The sequence below is a fragment of the Rhipicephalus microplus genome, unplaced genomic scaffold (assembly GCF_043290135.1).
Source record: "Rhipicephalus microplus isolate Deutch F79 unplaced genomic scaffold, USDA_Rmic scaffold_17, whole genome shotgun sequence".
In the NCBI taxonomy this organism is placed as follows: Eukaryota; Metazoa; Arthropoda; class Arachnida; order Ixodida; family Ixodidae; genus Rhipicephalus; species Rhipicephalus microplus.
The window spans coordinates 9,321,201-9,337,117 of record NW_027464590.1 but is presented as its reverse complement, the minus strand read 5'-3'; positions in this window follow the sequence as shown (position 1 = coordinate 9,337,117).

Below are 15,917 nucleotides of genomic sequence, written 5' to 3'. Positions count from 1 at the left end.
TGTTCTGACGGTGGTGAGAGTGGAGCACGACTACTTCCGTGAAGCAATTGGCTAGCGCGTTCGGCTGTTAATCAAAAGGTTCGAGGTTCGAGCCCTCCCGAGAGCGGTGTGTCTCTTTTTTTTCTTTGCGCTGATAGCTTTGGAGAAATGTTCTGATGGTGGTGAGAGTGGAGCACGACTACTTCTGTGACGCAATTGGCTAGCGCGTTCGGCTGTTAATCAAAAGGTTGGAGGTTCGAGCCCTCCCGAGAGCGGTGTGTCTCTTTTTTTTTCTTTGCGCTGATAGCTTTGGAGAAATGTTCTGACGGTGGTGAGAGTGGCGCACGACTACTTCTGTGACGCAATTGGCTAGCGCGTTCGGCTGTTAATCAAAAGGTTGGAGGTTCGAGCCCTCGCGAGAGCGGTGTGTCTCTTTTTTTCTTTGCGCTGATAGCTTTGGAGAAATGTTCTGATGGTGGTGAGAGTGGAGCACGACTACTTCTGTGACGCAATTGGCTAGCGCGTTCGGCTGTTAATCAAAAGGTTGGAGGTTCGAGCCCTCCCGAGAGCGGTGTGTCTCTTTTTTTTCTTTGTGCTGATAGCTTTGGAGAAATGTTCTGATGGTGGTGAGAGTGCAGAACGACTACTTCTGTGACGCAATTGGCTAGCGCGTTTGGCTGTTAATCAAAAGGTTGGAGGTTAGAGCCCTCCCGAGAGCGTTGTGTCTCTTTTTTTTTCTTTGCGCTGATAGCTTTGGAGAAATGTTCTGATGGTGGTGAGAGTAGAGCACGACTACTTCTGTGACGCAATTGGCTAGCGCGTTCGGCTGTAAATATAAAGGTTGGAGGTTCGAGCCCTCCCGAGAGTGGTGTGTCTCTTTTTTTCTTTGCGCTGATAGTTTTGGAGAAATGTTCTGACGGTGGTGAGAGTGGAGCACGACTACTTCCGTGACGCAATTGGCTAGCACGTTCGGCTGGTAATCAAAAGGTTGGAGGTTCGAGCCCTCTCGAGAGCAGTGTGTCTCTTTTTGTTCTTTGCGCTGATAGCTTTGGAGAAATGTTCTGATGGTGGTGAGAGTGGAGCACGACTACTTCTGTGACGCAATTGGCTAGCGCGTTCGGCTGTTAATCAAAAGGTTGGAGGTTCGAGCCCTCGCGAGAGTGGTGTGTCTCTTTTTTTCTTTGCGCTGATAGCTTTGGAGAAATGTTCTGACGGTGGTGAGAGTGGAGCACGACTACTTCCGTGAAGCAATTGGCTAGCGCGTTCGGCTGTTAATCAAAAGGTTCGAGGTTCGAGCCCTCCCGAGAGCGGTGTGTCTCTTTTTTTTCTTTGCGCTGATAGCTTTGTAGAAATGTTCTGATGGTGGTGAGAGTGGAGCACGTCTACTTCTGTGACGCAATTGGCTAGCGCATTCGGCTGTTAATCAAAAGGTTGGAGGTTCGAGCCCTCCCGAGAGCGGTGTGTCTGTTTTTTTTCTTTGCGCTGATAGCTTTGGAGAAATGTTCTGACGGTGGTGAGAGTTGCGCACGACTACTTCTGTGACGCAATTGGCTAGCGCGTTCGGCTGTTAATCAAAAGGTTGGAGGTTCGAGCCCTCGCGAGAGCGGTGTGTCTCTTTTTTTTCTTTGCGCTGATAGCTTTGGAGAAATGTTCTGATGGTGGTGAGAGTGGAGCACGACTACTTCTGTGACGCAATTGGCTAGCGCGTTCGGCTGTTAATCAAAAGGTTGGAGGTTCGAGCCCTCCCGAGAGCGGTGTGTCTCTTTTTTTTCTTTGCGCTGATAGCTTTGGAGAAATGTTCTGATGGTGGTGAGAGTGCCGAACGACTACTTCTGTGACGCAATTGGCTAGCGCGTTCGGCTGTTAATCAAAAGGTTGGAGGTTCGAGCCCTCGCGAGAGCGGTGTGTATCTTTTTTTTTCTTTGCGCTGATAGCTTTGGAGAAATGTTCTGATGGTGGTGAGAGTGGAGCACGACTACTTCTGTGACGCAATTGGCTAGCGCGTTCGGCTGTTAATCAAAAGGTTGGAGGTTCGAGCCCTCCCGAGAGCGGTGTGTCTCTTTTTTTTCTTTGCGCTGATAGCTTTGGAGAAATGTTCTGACGGTGGTGAGAGTGGCGCACGACTACTTCTGTGACGCAATTGGCTAGCGCGTTCGGCTGTTAATCAAAAGGTTGGAGGTTCGAGCCCTCGCGAGAGCGGTGTGTCTCTTTTTTTCTTTGCGCTGATAGCTTTGGAGAAATGTTCTGATGGTGGTGAGAGTGGAGCACGACTACTTCTGTGACGCAATTGGCTAGCGCGTTCGGCTGTTAATCAAAAGGTTGGAGGTTCGAGCCCTCCCGAGAGCGGTGTGTCTCTTTTTTTTCTTTGCGCTGATAGCTTTGGAGAAATGTTCTGATGGTGGTGAGAGTGCAGAACGACTACTTCTGTGACGCAATTGGCTAGCGCGTTCGGCTGTTAATCAAAAGGTTGGAGGTTAGAGCCCTCCCGAGAGCGTTGTGTCTCTTTTTTTTTCTTTGCGCTGATAGCTTTGGAGAAATGTTCTGATGGTGGTGAGAGTAGAGCACGACTACTTCTGTGACGCAATTGGCTAGCGCGTTCGGCTGTAAATATAAAGGTTGGAGGTTCGAGCCCTCCCGAGAGTGGTGTGTCTCTTTTTTTCTTTGCGCTGATAGTTTTGTAGAAATGTTCTGACGGTGGTGAGAGTGGAGCACGACTACTTCCGTGACGCAATTGGCTAGCACGTTCGGCTGGTATACAAAAGGTTGGAGGTTCGAGCCCTCTCGAGAGCAGTGTGTCTCTTTTTGTTCTTTGCGCTGATAGCTTTGGAGAAATGTTCTGATGGTGGTGAGAGTGCAGAACGACTACTTCTGTGACGCAATTGGCTAGCGCGTTCGGCTGTTAATCAAAAGGTTGGAGGTTCGAGCCCTCGCGAGAGCGGTGTGTATCTTTTTTTTTCTTTGCGCTGATAGCTTTGGAGAAATGTTCTGATGGTGGTGAGAGTGGAGCACGACTACTTCCGTGACGCAATTGGCTAGCGCATTCGGCTGTTAATCAAAAGGTTGGAGGTTCGAGCCCTCGCGAGAGCGGTGTGTCTCTTTTTTTTCTTTGCGCTGATAGCTTTGGAGAAATGTTCTGATGGTGGTGAGAGTGGAGCACGACTACTTCTGTGACGCAATTGGCTAGCGCGTTCGGCTGTTAATCAAAAGGTTGGAGGTTCGAGCCCTCCCGAGAGCGGTGTGTCTCTTTTTTTTCTTTGCGCTGATAGCTTTGGAGAAATGTTCTGATGGTGGTGAGAGTGGAGCACGACTACTTCTGTGACGCAATTGGCTAGCGCGTTCGGCTGTTAATCAAAAGGTTGGAGGTTCGAGCCCTCCCGAGAGCGGTGTGTCTTTTTTTTTCTTTGCGCTGATAGCTTTGGAGAAATGTTCTGGCGGTGGTGAGAGTGGCGCACGACTACTTCTGTGACGCAATTGGCTAGCGCGTTCGGCTGTTAATCAAAAGGTTGGAGGTTCGAGCCCTCCCGAGAGCGGTGTGTCTCTTTTTTTTTCTTGCGCTGATAGCTTTGGAGAAATGTTCTGATGGTGGTGAGAGTGGAGCACGACTACTTCTGTGACGCAATTGGCTAGCACGTTCGGCTGTTAATCAAAAGGTTGGAGGTTCGAGCCCTCCCGAGAGCGGTGTGTCTCTTTTTTTTCTTTGCGCTGATACCTTTAGAAAAATGTTCTAATGGTGGTGAGAGTGGAGCACGACTACCTCCGTGACGCAATTGGCTAGCGCGTTCGGCTGTTAACCAAAAGGTTGGAGGTTCGAGCCCTCGCGAGAGCGGTGTGTCTCTTTTTTTCTTTGCGCTGATTGCTTTGGAGAAATGTTCTGATGGTGGTGAGAGTGGAGCACGACTACTTTCGTGACGCAATTGGCTAGCGCGTTCGGCTGTTAATCAAAAGGTTGGAGGTTCGAGCCCTCCCGAGAGCGGTGTGTCTATTTTTTTTTCTTTGCGCTGATAGCTTTGGAGAAATGTTCTGACGGTGGTGAGAATGGAACACGACTATTTCCGTGACGCAATTGGCTAGCGCGTTCGGCTGTTAATCAAAAGATTGCAGGTTCGAGCCCTCCCGAGAGCGGTGTGTTTTTTTTTCTTTGCGCTGATAGCTTTGGAGAAATGTTCTGACGGTGGTGAGAGTGGGGCACGACGACTTCCGTGACGCAATTGGCTAGCGCGTTCGGCTGTTAATCAAAAGGTTGGAGGTTCGAGCCCTCCCAAGAGCGGTGTGTCTCTTTTTTTTTCTTTGCGCTGATAAGCTTTGGAGAAATGTTCTGACTGTGGTGAGAGTTGCGCACGACTGTTTCCGTGGCGCAATCCGCTAGTGCGTCGGCTGTTAAGCAAAAGGTTGGAGGTTCGAGCTCTCCCAGGAGCAGTGTGTTGCTTTTTTTCTTTGCGCTGATAACCTTGGAGAAACGTTCTGACGGTGGTGAGAGTGGAGCACGACTGTCTCTGTTGCGCAATTTGCTAGCGCGTTGGGTTGTTAACGAAAAGGTTGGAGGTTCGAACCCTCCCATGAGCGGTATGTCTCTTTTTTTCTTTGCGCTGATACCTTTAGAAAAATGTTCTAATGGTGGTGAGAGTGGAGCACGACTACCTCCGTGACGCATTTGGCTAGCGCGTTCGGCTGTTAATCAAAAGGTTGGAGGTTAGAGCCCTCCCGAGAGCGGTGTGTCTCTTTTTTTTCTTTGCGCTGATAGCTTTGGAGAAATGTTCTGATGGTGGTGAGAGTAGAGCACGACTACTTCTGTGACGCCATTGGCTAGCGCGTTCGGCTGTAAATATAAAGGTTGGAGGTTCGAGCCCTCCGGAGAGTGGTGTGTCTCTTTTTTTTCTTTGCGCTGATAGTTTTGGAGAAATGTTATGACGGTGGTGAGAGTGGAGCACGACTACTTCCGTGACGCAATTGGCTAGCGCGTTCGGCTGTTAATCAAAAGGTTGGAGGTTCGAGCCCTCCCGAGAGCGGTGTGTTTCTTTTTTTTCTTTGCGCTGATAGCTTTGGAGAAATGTTCTGACTGTGGTGACAGTGGCGCACGACTGTTTCCGTGGTGCAATCTGCTAGTGCGTCGGCTGTTAAGCAAAAGGTTGGAGGTACGAGCCCTCCCAGGAGCAGTGTGTCGCTTTTTTTCTTTACGCTGATAGCCTTGGAGAAACGTTCTGACGGTGGTGAGAGTGGAGCACGACTGTCTCTGTTGCGAAATTTGCAAGCGCGTTGGGCTGTTAACGAAAAGGTTGGAGGTTCGAACCCTCCCATGAGCGGTGTGTCTCTTTTTTTCTTTGCGCTGATACCTTTAGAAAAATGTTCTGATGGTGGTGAGAGTGGAGCACGACTACCTCCGTGACGCAATTGGCTAGCGCGTTCGGCTGTTAATCAAAAGGTTGGAGGTTAGAGCCCTCCCGAGAGCGTTGTGTCTCTTTTTTTTTCTTTGCGCTGATAGCTTTGGAGAAATGTTCTGATGGTGGTGAGAGTAGAGCACGACTACTTCTGTGACGCAATTGGCTAGCGCGTTCGGCTGTAAATATAAAGGTTGGAGGTTCGAGCCCTTCCGAGAGTGGTGTGTCTCTTTTTTTTCTTTGCGCTGATAGTTTTGGAGAAATGTTCTGACGGTGGTGAGAGTGGAGCGCGACTACTTCCGTGACGCAATTGGCTAGCGCGTTTGGCTGGTAATCAAAAGGTTGGAGGTTCGAGCCCTCTCGAGAGCAGTGTGTCTCTTTTTGTTCTTTGCGCTGATAGCTTTGGAGAAATGTTCTGATGGTGGTGAGAGTGGAGCACGACGACTTCCGTGACGCAATTGGCTAGCGCGTTCGGCTGTTAATCAAAAGGTTGGAGGTTCGAGCCCTCCCGAGAGCGGTGTGTCTCTTTTATTTTCTTTGCGCTGATAAGCTTTGGAGAAATGTTCTGACTGTGGTGAGAGTGGCGCACGACTACCTCCGTGAAGCAATTGGCTAGCGCGTTCGGCTGTTAATCAAAAGGTTGGAGGTTAGAGCCCTCCCGAGAGCGTTGTGTCTCTTTTTTTTTCTTTGCGCTGATAGCTTTGGAGAAATGTTCTGATGGTGGTGAGAGTAGAGCACGACTACTTCTGTGACGCAATTGGCTAGCGCGTTCGGCTGTAAATATAAAGGTTGGAGGTTCGAGCCCTCCCGAGAGTGGTGTGTCTCTTTTTTTTTCTTTGCGCTGATAGTTTTGGACAAATGTTCTGACGGTGGTGAGAGTGGAGCACGACTACTTCTGTGACGCAATTGGCTAGCGCGTTCGGCTGTTAATCAAAAGGTTGGAGGTTCGAGCCCTCCCGAGAGCGGTGTGTCTCTTTTTTTTCTTTGCGCTGATAGCTTTGGAGAAATGTTTTGACGGTGGTGAGAGTGGCGCACGACTACTTCTGTGACGCAATTGGCTAGCGCGTTCGGCTGTTAATCAAAAGGTTGGAGGTTCGAGCCCTCGCGAGAGCGGTGTGTCTCTTTTTTTTTCTTTGAGCTGATAGCTTTGGAGAAATGTTCTGATGGTGATGAGAGTGGAGCACGACTACTTCTGTGACGCAATTGGCTAGCGCGTTCGGCTGTTAATCAAAAGGTTGGAGGTTCGAGCCCTCCCGAGAGCGGTGTGTCTCTTTTTTTTCTTTGCGCTGATAGCTTTGGAGAAATGTTCTGATGGTGGTGAGAGTGCAGAACGACTACTTCTGTGACGCAATTGGCTAGCGCGTTCGGCTGTTAATCAAAAGTTTGGAGGTTAGAGCCCTCCCGAGAGCGTTGTGTCTCTTTTTTTTCTTTGCGCTGATAGCTTTGGAGAAATGTTCTGATGGTGGTGAGAGTAGAGCACGACTACTTCTGTGACGCAATTGGCTAGCGCGTTCGGCTGTAAATATAAAGGTTGGAGGTTCGAGCCCTCCCGAGAGTGGTGTGTCTCTTTTTTTTCTTTGCGCTGATAGTTTTGGAGAAATGTTCTGACGGTGGTGAGAGTGGAGCACGACTAATTCCGTGACGCAATTGGCTAGCGCGTTCGGCTGGTAATCAAAAGGTTGGAGGTTCGAGCCCTTTCGAGAGCAGTGTGTCTCTTTTTGTTCTTTGCGCTGATAGCTTTGGAGAAATGTTCTGATGGTGGTGAGAGCGGAGCACGACTACTTCTGTGACGCAATTGGCTAGCGCGTTCGGCTGTTAATCAAAAGGTTGGAGGTTCGAGCCCTCGCGAGAGCGGTGTGTCTCTTTTTTTTCTTTGCGCTGATAGCTTTGGAGAGATGTTCTGATGGTGGTGAGAGTGGAGCACGACTACTTCTGTGACGCAATTGGCTAGCGCGTTCGGCTGTTAATCAAAAGGTTGGAGGTTCGAGCCCTCCCGAGAGCGGTGTGTCTCTTTTTTTTCTTTGCGCTGACAGCTTTGGAGAAATGTTCTGATGGTGGTGAGAGTGGAGCACGACTACTTCTGTGACGCAATTGGCTAGCACGTTCGGCTGTTAATCAAAAGGTTGGAGGTTCGAGCCCTCCCGAGAGCGGTGTGTCTCTTTTTTTTCTTTGCGCTGATAGCTTTGGAGAAATGTTCTGGCGGTGGTGAGAGTGGCGCACGACTACTTCTGTGACGCAATTGGCTAGCGCGTTCGGCTGTTATTCAAAAGTTTGGAGGTTCGAGCCCTCCCGAGAGCGGTGTGTCTCTTTTTTTTCCTTGCGCTGATAGCTTTGGAGAAATGTTCTGATGGTGGTGAGAGTGGAGCACGACTACTTCTGTCACGCAATTGGCTAGCGCGTTCGGCTGTTAATCAAAAGGTTGGAGGTTCGAGCCCTCCCGAGAGCGGTGTGTCTCTTTTTTTCTTTGCGCTGATACCTTTAGAAAAATGTTCTAATGGTGGTGAGAGTGGAGCACGCCTACCTCCGTGACGCAATTGGCTAGCGCGTTCGGCTGTTAACCAAAAGGTTGGAGGTTCGAGCCCTCGCGAGAGCGGTGTGTCTCTTTTTTTTCTTTGCGCTGATTGCTTTGGAGAAATGTTCTGATGGTGGTGAGAGTGGAGCACGACTACTTCCGTGACGCAATTGGCTAGCGCGTTCGGCTGTTAATCAAAAGGTTGGAGGTTCCAGCCCTCCCGAGAGCGGTGTGTCTATTTTTTTTCTTTGCGCTGATAGCTTTGGAGAAATGTTCTGACGGTGGTGAGTGTGGAACACGACTATTTCCGTGACGCAATTGGCTAGCGCGTTCGGCTGTTAATCAAAAGATTGGAGGTTCGAGCCCTCCCGAGAGCGGTGTGTTTTTTTTCTTTGCGCTGATAGCTTTGGAGAAATGTTCTGACGGTGGTGAGAGTGGAGCACGACGACTTCCGTGACGCAATTGGCTAGCGCGTTCGGCTGTTAATCAAAAGTTTGGAGGTTCGAGCCCTCCCGAGAGCGGTGTGTCTCTTTTTTTTCTTTGCGCTGATAAGCTTTGGAGAAATGTTCTGACTGTGGTGAGAGTGGCGCACGACTGTTTCCGTGGCGCAATCCGCTAGTGCGTCGGCTGTTAAGCAAAAGGTTGGAGGTTCGAGCCCTCCCAGGAGCAGTGTGTCGCTTTTTTTCTTTGCGCTGATAACCTTGGAGAAACGTTCTGACGGTGGTGAGAGTGGAGCACGACTGTCTCTGTTGCGCAATTTGCTAGCGCGTTGGGTTGTTAACGAAAAGGTTGGAGGTTCGAACCCTCCCATGAGCGGTATGTCTCTTTTTTTCTTTGCGCTGATACCTTTAGAAAAATGTTCTGATGGTGGTGAGAGTGGAGCACGACTACTTCTGTGACGCAATTGGCTAGCGCGTTCGGCTGTTAATCAAAAGGTTGGAGGTTCGAGCCCTCCCGAGAGCCGTGTGTCTCTTTTTTTTCTTTGCGCTGATAGCTTTGGAGAAATGTTCTGATGGTGGTGAGAGTGGAGCACGACTACTTCTGTGACGCAATTGGCTAGCGCGTTCGGCTGTTAATCAAAAGGTTGGAGGTTCGAGCCCTCCCGAGAGCGGTGTGTCTCTTTTTTTTTTCTTTGCGCTGATAGCTTTGGAGAAATGTTCTGGCGGTGGTGAGAGTTGCGCACGACTACTTCTGTGACGCAATTGGCTAGCGCGTTCGGCTGTTAATCAAAAGGTTGGAGGTTCGAGCCCTCCCGAGAGCGGTGTGTTTTTTTTTCTTTGCGCTGATAGCTTTGGAGAAATGTTCTGACGGTGGTGAGAGGGGAACACGACTACTTCCGTGACGCAATTGGCTAGCGCGTTCGGCTGTTAATCAAAAGATTGGAGGTTCGAGCCCTCCCGAGAGCGGTGTGTTTTTTTTTCTTTGCGCTGATAGCTTTGGAGAAATGTTCTGACGGTGGTGAGAGTGGAGCACGACGACTTCCGTGACGCAATTGGCTAGCGCGTTCGGCTGTTAATCAAAAGGTTGGAGGTTCGAGCCCTCCCGAGAGCGGTGTGTCTCTTTTATTTTCTTTGCGCTGATAAGCTTTGGAGAAATGTTCTGACTGTGGTGAGAGTGGCGCACGACTGTTTCCGTGGCGCAATCCGCTAGTGCGTCGGCTGTTAAGCAAAAGGTTGGAGGTTCGAGCCCTCCCAGGAGCAGTGTGTCGCTTTTTTTCTTTGCGCTGATAACCTTGGAGAAACGTTCTGACGGTGGTGAGAGTGGAGCACGACTGTCTCTGTTGCGCAATTTGCTAGCGCGTTGGGTTGTTAACGAAAAGGTTGGAGGTTCGAACCCTACCATGAGCGGTATGTCTCTTTTTTTCTTTGCGCTGATACCTTTAGAAAAATGTTCTGATGTTGGTGAGAGTGGAGCACGACTACCTCCGTGACGTAATTGGCTAGCGCGTTCGGCTGTTAATCAAAAGGTTCGAGGTTCGAGCCCTCCCGAGAGCGATGTGTCTCTTTTTTTCTTTGCACTGATAGCTTGGGAGAAATGTACTGACGGTGGTGAGAGTGGAGCACGACTACTTCCGTGAAGCAATTGGCTAGCGCGTTCGGCTGTTAATCAAAAGGTTCGAGGTTCGAGCCCTCCCGAGAGCGGTGTGTCTCTTTTTTTTTCTTTGCACTGATAGCTTGGGAGAAATGTTCTGACGGTGGTGAGAGTGGAGCACGACTACTTCCGTGAAGCAATTGGCTAGCGCGTTCGGCTGTTAATCAAAAGGTTCGAGGTTCGAGCCCTCCCGAGAGCGGTGTGTCTCTTTTTTTCTTTGCGCTGATAGCTTTGGAGAAATGTTCTGATGGTGGTGAGAGTGGAGCACGACTACTTCTGTGACGCAATTGGCTAGCGCGTTCGGCTGTTAATCAAAAGGTTGGAGGTTCGAGCCCTCGCGAGAGCGGTGTGTCTCTTTTTTTTCTTTGCGCTGATAGCTTTGGAGAAATGTTCTGATGGTGGTGAGAGTGGAGCACGACTACTTCTGTGACGCAATTGGCTAGCGCGTTCGGCTGTTAATCAAAAGGTTGGAGATTCGAGCCCTCCCGAGAGCGGTGTGTCTCTTTTTTTTCTTTGCGCTGATAGCTTTGGAGAAATGTTCTGATGGTGGTGAGAGTGGAGCACGACTACTTCTGTGACGCAATTGGCTAGCGCGTTCGGCTGTTAATCAAAAGGTTGGAGGTTCGAGCCCTCCCGAGAGCGGTGTGTCTCTTTTTTTTTTCTTTGCGCTGATAGCTTTGGAGAAATGTTCTGGCGGTGGTGAGAGTTGCGCACGACTACTTCTGTGACGCAATTGGCTAGCGCGTTCGGCTGTTAATCAAAAGGTTGGAGGTTCGAGCCCTCCCGAGAGCGGTGTGTCTCTTTTTTTTCCTTGCGCTGATAGCTTTGGAGAAATGTTCTGATGGTGGTGAGAGTGGAGCACGACTACTTCTGTGATGCAATTGGCTAGCGCGTTCGGCTGTTAATCAAAAGGTTGGAGGTTCGAGCCCTCCCGAGAGCGGTGTGTCTGTGATGTGTGGTGCGCGTTCAAAGTGCGCGCCTTCGAAAAGTGCGCGTCACGAAAAAAAAAAAAACAAAAGGAGAAATACCAGAGTGCACGTGCGGGGCTGCTTAAACAAGAATGACGACGTTAAAGAGCGTCGAGCACGAGGATGCGTGGCAGGACGTGAAGTAAACAAAAGGTAAAACATCCAATGGGCAGCGAACACGGAGATTTCAAGGCCCAATGGCTTGACACCACGGGACAGCAGTATCTCCAATGAGAACGAGACAAGTGGGCCAGAGCTGAAGCAGGAGCCTGGGGGGACCAGAGCAAGGGGAGTTCGAAGAAGACGGGGCAAGCGGAAGGTCGTCACCAGACCGGGCGCTGAAGATGGGCCGTCGGGCGTAGGACCCGAGCCTGCAGGTCTTCAACCGGCCGGGGCCTCCTGCCGTCGTGTTCCCGCTCCAAAGGACCGTGGCCATCCGGTCCTGAACTCCTTTCCAGGGCCTGCGGACTTTGGTTCCGGCAGGCGAGCTACAGCCGTCGGGCTCCGGGCCCGAGCTGTGCGCCCAGCTGCTTGACTAGGTCGACCCTGGTTCTCTGACGCGTCACCACCAGCCTGCGTTCTCTCGTCACAGACGGGTCCACACTCCTAAAGCCAGAGCCACCACGTTCCGGCCTGGTTTCTCGACGTGTCGTCAGCAGCCAGCGTTCCTTCATCCCCGTCCTGCCCGCGTCCTGAAGCCGGAATCACCGCGTTCCGGTTTGCTCATCACCGCCGAAAACCAACGTGTGGGTGAGACCGAACAGATATCTTGCGCTACTCCCATCACTCAGCCCCTTTCGAACGTTAGGTTTAGTTACTGACTTTGAACGTTTTTGTTGGGTGTTTACAGATGGGTTTCGTCATGTCCAGTCAACTGTTTATTAAGTGTTTTGTTTTGTGAGGAATCTTTGCCTTTTTTTTCTTTTCAATTAAACTTTTTGTGTGTTTCTTGGAAACCGAACGGCTTTGTCCTTATTAACAAAACTCTCTGAGGCTCAGCCCGGGAGAAACAAATCAGCAACAAGAACCCTGCATCACAAATTGGCGTCCGCGACAGGACAAAGTCGTTTGTTTTTCCAGTAGATTTTTTGACGCGGTTAACACGATGACGAACACGTGGGAGTTAATTGAGTTGGCGGATAAAATGGGACTGACGGGAGCGGAGTTTAGAGTATGGTACGAGGAGCGGATGGAGAGGGAGCGTGAGGAACGGGCTGCGATATGTGACGCTAAAAAGCAGCAGATTGCATTGCAAACACACGCTAAGAGAGAGGAGTTCGAGCGAGAAACACGGGCTAGGAGAGAGAAGCTCGAGCGAGAGACACGCGCTAAGAAGGAGCAGCTTGAGCTAGAAATGCGTGAAAAGAAAAGGCTGCTCGAGATAGAGATGCGCGAAAAGAAGAGACTGTTGGAACTAGAATATGAGGATTTGCAGCAGTGGCTTGAGAGGGAAAACGCTGAATATACGTGGTCTGAGAGCCAGAGTAGTCAACCAGTGGATGAGGTGTGCTCTGAAAGCAGTTACATCGGGAGCGATTTGAATTTACGTGAGACTGACCCTGTACCTCGTCATGACCTTTCGCTAGAGAAAGAAACTCTGAAAGAGTACGACAGGGAGGTAAACAGTCAAAAGACTAGGAGACTCGATAAGCTTATTGAAGCGCAGGAATGCTTCGTGAGCATGGAACAAGAACGTTCCATTCAGAGTAAAGGGGATTTTGAAACCTGTGAGAGGTCAAGCGCACTTTATTCAGAGGTAGGATTGCCTCTGAATAGCTCCGCTGAAGGAGCAATAAAAGGTCTCCTAGGTAATGCCGGCGAATGCCATAATGAAAGCTCTGATGTAGCAGCTACCTATTGTTTTGGGCCACTGGAGATAGCAACAGACGCTACGGACATGGTTTTTCACCATGATTATAACTTGCCCATACAGAGAGATGGCTTGTGTTCTCGGGAAATTGTAGATGATGCTTTTAGAAGAATATTGGAGCAAAATGCAAAAGCACTTGTTGAAGAACAGAGAGTAGAGTTGCAATGTAGGTCAGCTATATGTGACAATGAGGGTAATCACGATGACCCAGGCAGAAGGGTTGAAAGTATTGATGAACAAGCAATACAGAAAGCTGAAGGGATGGAAAGTGAACCAGAAGGCAGTAATGGTCCAGCAGGTTATTGTACGAGGAAGGACGCCGACTGGTGCTCTTTGGCATCTTCGGTTGAAGAGGTCGCTTCTGTTAAGATGTCTCAACGATTAGCGGCTTACGAGCTCAAGCAAGGCGTTCGTGGGAAGGATGAAATGATTCAGGCGTGGTTGTACTGGTGCGCCTGGAGGCAACGCCTCCGACTGGCATACAGACATTCCAGCGTGTATGCTTGTGATTTCGAGGTTGGGAACCTGGTGATACACAGCTTTAGGTTCATACGAGCTTACGGTCGAGAATTCTTCCACTGGCTTCCGATTCCTTACTCTTGTCAAATGGTTAGAGCAGTTAAACGTCTTGTACGGGACGCTATAACTTAAGCGTCAAATTCGATTTCCCGCTGGTTTCTTTTGGATCTTGCTTGCGGACCATGGAAGGGTGTTGCTTGTAAATATTTGAAGAAGTTACATGCAATGTAACATTAACATGATGTATAGTTTTTGAGATGATAGGGTATATATGATAAAAAAAAAAGGGGTGGTGTACTACTAATTTGGGGATTTTCACAATCCGCTAGATGTGTCCATACTTTTTCTCACTTCTTGCGTATTTTGAGGTTAGTGAATGTGGACCTTTGGGCAATGCAGTGAACTGTGTGGCGGACATATGTGGGTAAATTGTGGTGCAGTGCGAAACGTGCACTCAACGGCAGTTTTTTTTTCTTCTCGAAAAAAAAAAAAAAACCTTTCTTATTGTTGTTGGTTGAATGTTACGTTCTGTGGACTCGGTGTTTCGACGTGAGACATGTCAACGAAGAAGCAGTGTGGTGCCATCGGTGTGATGTGTTGAACTGCGTGGTGCAAATATGTGGTGTAATTGTGACGTAGTGCAGAACGCGCACTCATCGGCAGTTTTTTTTTTTTTCTAAAAAAAAAAAAAACTTGAATGAAAGGGGGGCGTATGTGATGTGTGGTGCGCGTTCAAAGTGCGCGCCTTCGAAAAGTGCGCGTCACGAAAAAAAAAAAAAACAAAAGGAGAAATACCAGAGTGCACGTGCGGGGCTGCTTAAACAAGAATGACGACGTTAAAGAGCGTCGAGCACGAGGATGCGTGGCAGGACGTGAAGTAAACAAAAGGTAAAACATCCAATGGGCAGCGAACACGGAGATTTCAAGGCCCAATGGCTTGACACCACGGGACAGCAGTATCTCCAATGAGAACGAGACAAGTGGGCCAGAGCTGAAGCAGGAGCCTGGGGGGACCAGAGCAAGGGGAGTTCGAAGAAGACGGGGCAAGCGGAAGGTCGTCACCAGACCGGGCGCTGAAGATGGGCCGTCGGGCGTAGGACCCGAGCCTGCAGGTCTTCAACCGGCCGGGGCCTCCTGCCGTCGTGTTCCCGCTCCAAAGGACCGTGGCCATCCGGTCCTGAACTCCTTTCCAGGGCCTGCGGACTTTGGTTCCGGCAGGCGAGCTACAGCCGTCGGGCTCCGGGCCCGAGCTGTGCGCCCAGCTGCTTGACTAGGTCGACCCTGGTTCTCTGACGCGTCACCACCAGCCTGCGTTCTCTCGTCACAGACGGGTCCACACTCCTAAAGCCAGAGCCACCACGTTCCGGCCTGGTTTCTCGACGTGTCGTCAGCAGCCAGCGTTCCTTCATCCCCGTCCTGCCCGCGTCCTGAAGCCGGAATCACCGCGTTCCGGTTTGCTCATCACCGCCGAAAACCAACGTGTGGGTGAGACCGAACAGATATCTTGCGCTACTCCCATCACTCAGCCCCTTTCGAACGTTAGGTTTAGTTACTGACTTTGAACGTTTTTGTTGGGTGTTTACAGATGGGTTTCGTCATGTCCAGTCAACTGTTTATTAAGTGTTTTGTTTTGTGAGGAATCTTTGCCTTTTTTTTCTTTTCAATTAAACTTTTTGTGTGTTTCTTGGAAACCGAACGGCTTTGTCCTTATTAACAAAACTCTCTGAGGCTCAGCCCGGGAGAAACAAATCAGCAACAAGAACCCTGCATCACAGTGTCTCTTTTTTTCTTTGCGCTGATACCTTTAGAAAAATGTTCTAATGGTGGTGAGAGTGGAGCACGACTACCTCCGTGACGCAATTGGCTAGCGCGTTCGGCTGTTAACCAAAAGGTTGGAGGTTCGAGCCCTCGCGAGAGCGGTGTGTCTCTTTTTTTTCTTTGCGCTGATTGCTTTGGAGAAATGTTCTGATGGTGGTGAGAGTGGAGCACGACTACTTCCGTGACGCAATTGGCTAGCGCGTTCGGCTGTTAATCAAAAGGTTGGAGGTTCGAGCCCTCCCGAGAGCGGTGTGTCTATTTTTTTTTCTTTGCGCTGATAGCTTTGGAGAAATGTTCTGACGGTGGTGAGAGGGGAACACGACTACTTCCGTGACGCAATTGGCTAGCGCGTTCGGCTGTTAATCAAAAGATTGGAGGTTCGAGCCCTCCCGAGAGCGGTGTGTTTTTTTTTCTTTGCGCTGATAGCTTTGGAGAAATGTTCTGACGGTGGTGAGAGTGGAGCACGACGACTTCCGTGACGCAATTGGCTAGCGCGTTCGGCTGTTAATCAAAAGGTTGGAGGTTCGAGCCCTCCCGAGAGCGGTGTGTCTCTTTTATTTTCTTTGCGCTGATAAGCTTTGGAGAAATGTTCTGACTGTGGTGAGAGTGGCGCACGACTGTTTCCGTGGCGCAATCCGCTAGTGCGTCGGCTGTTAAGCAAAAGGTTGGAGGTTCGAGCCCTCCCAGGAGCAGTGTGTCGCTTTTTTTCTTTGCGCTGATAACCTTGGAGAAACGTTCTGACGGTGGTGAGAGTGGAGCACGACTGTCTCTGTTGCGCAATTTGC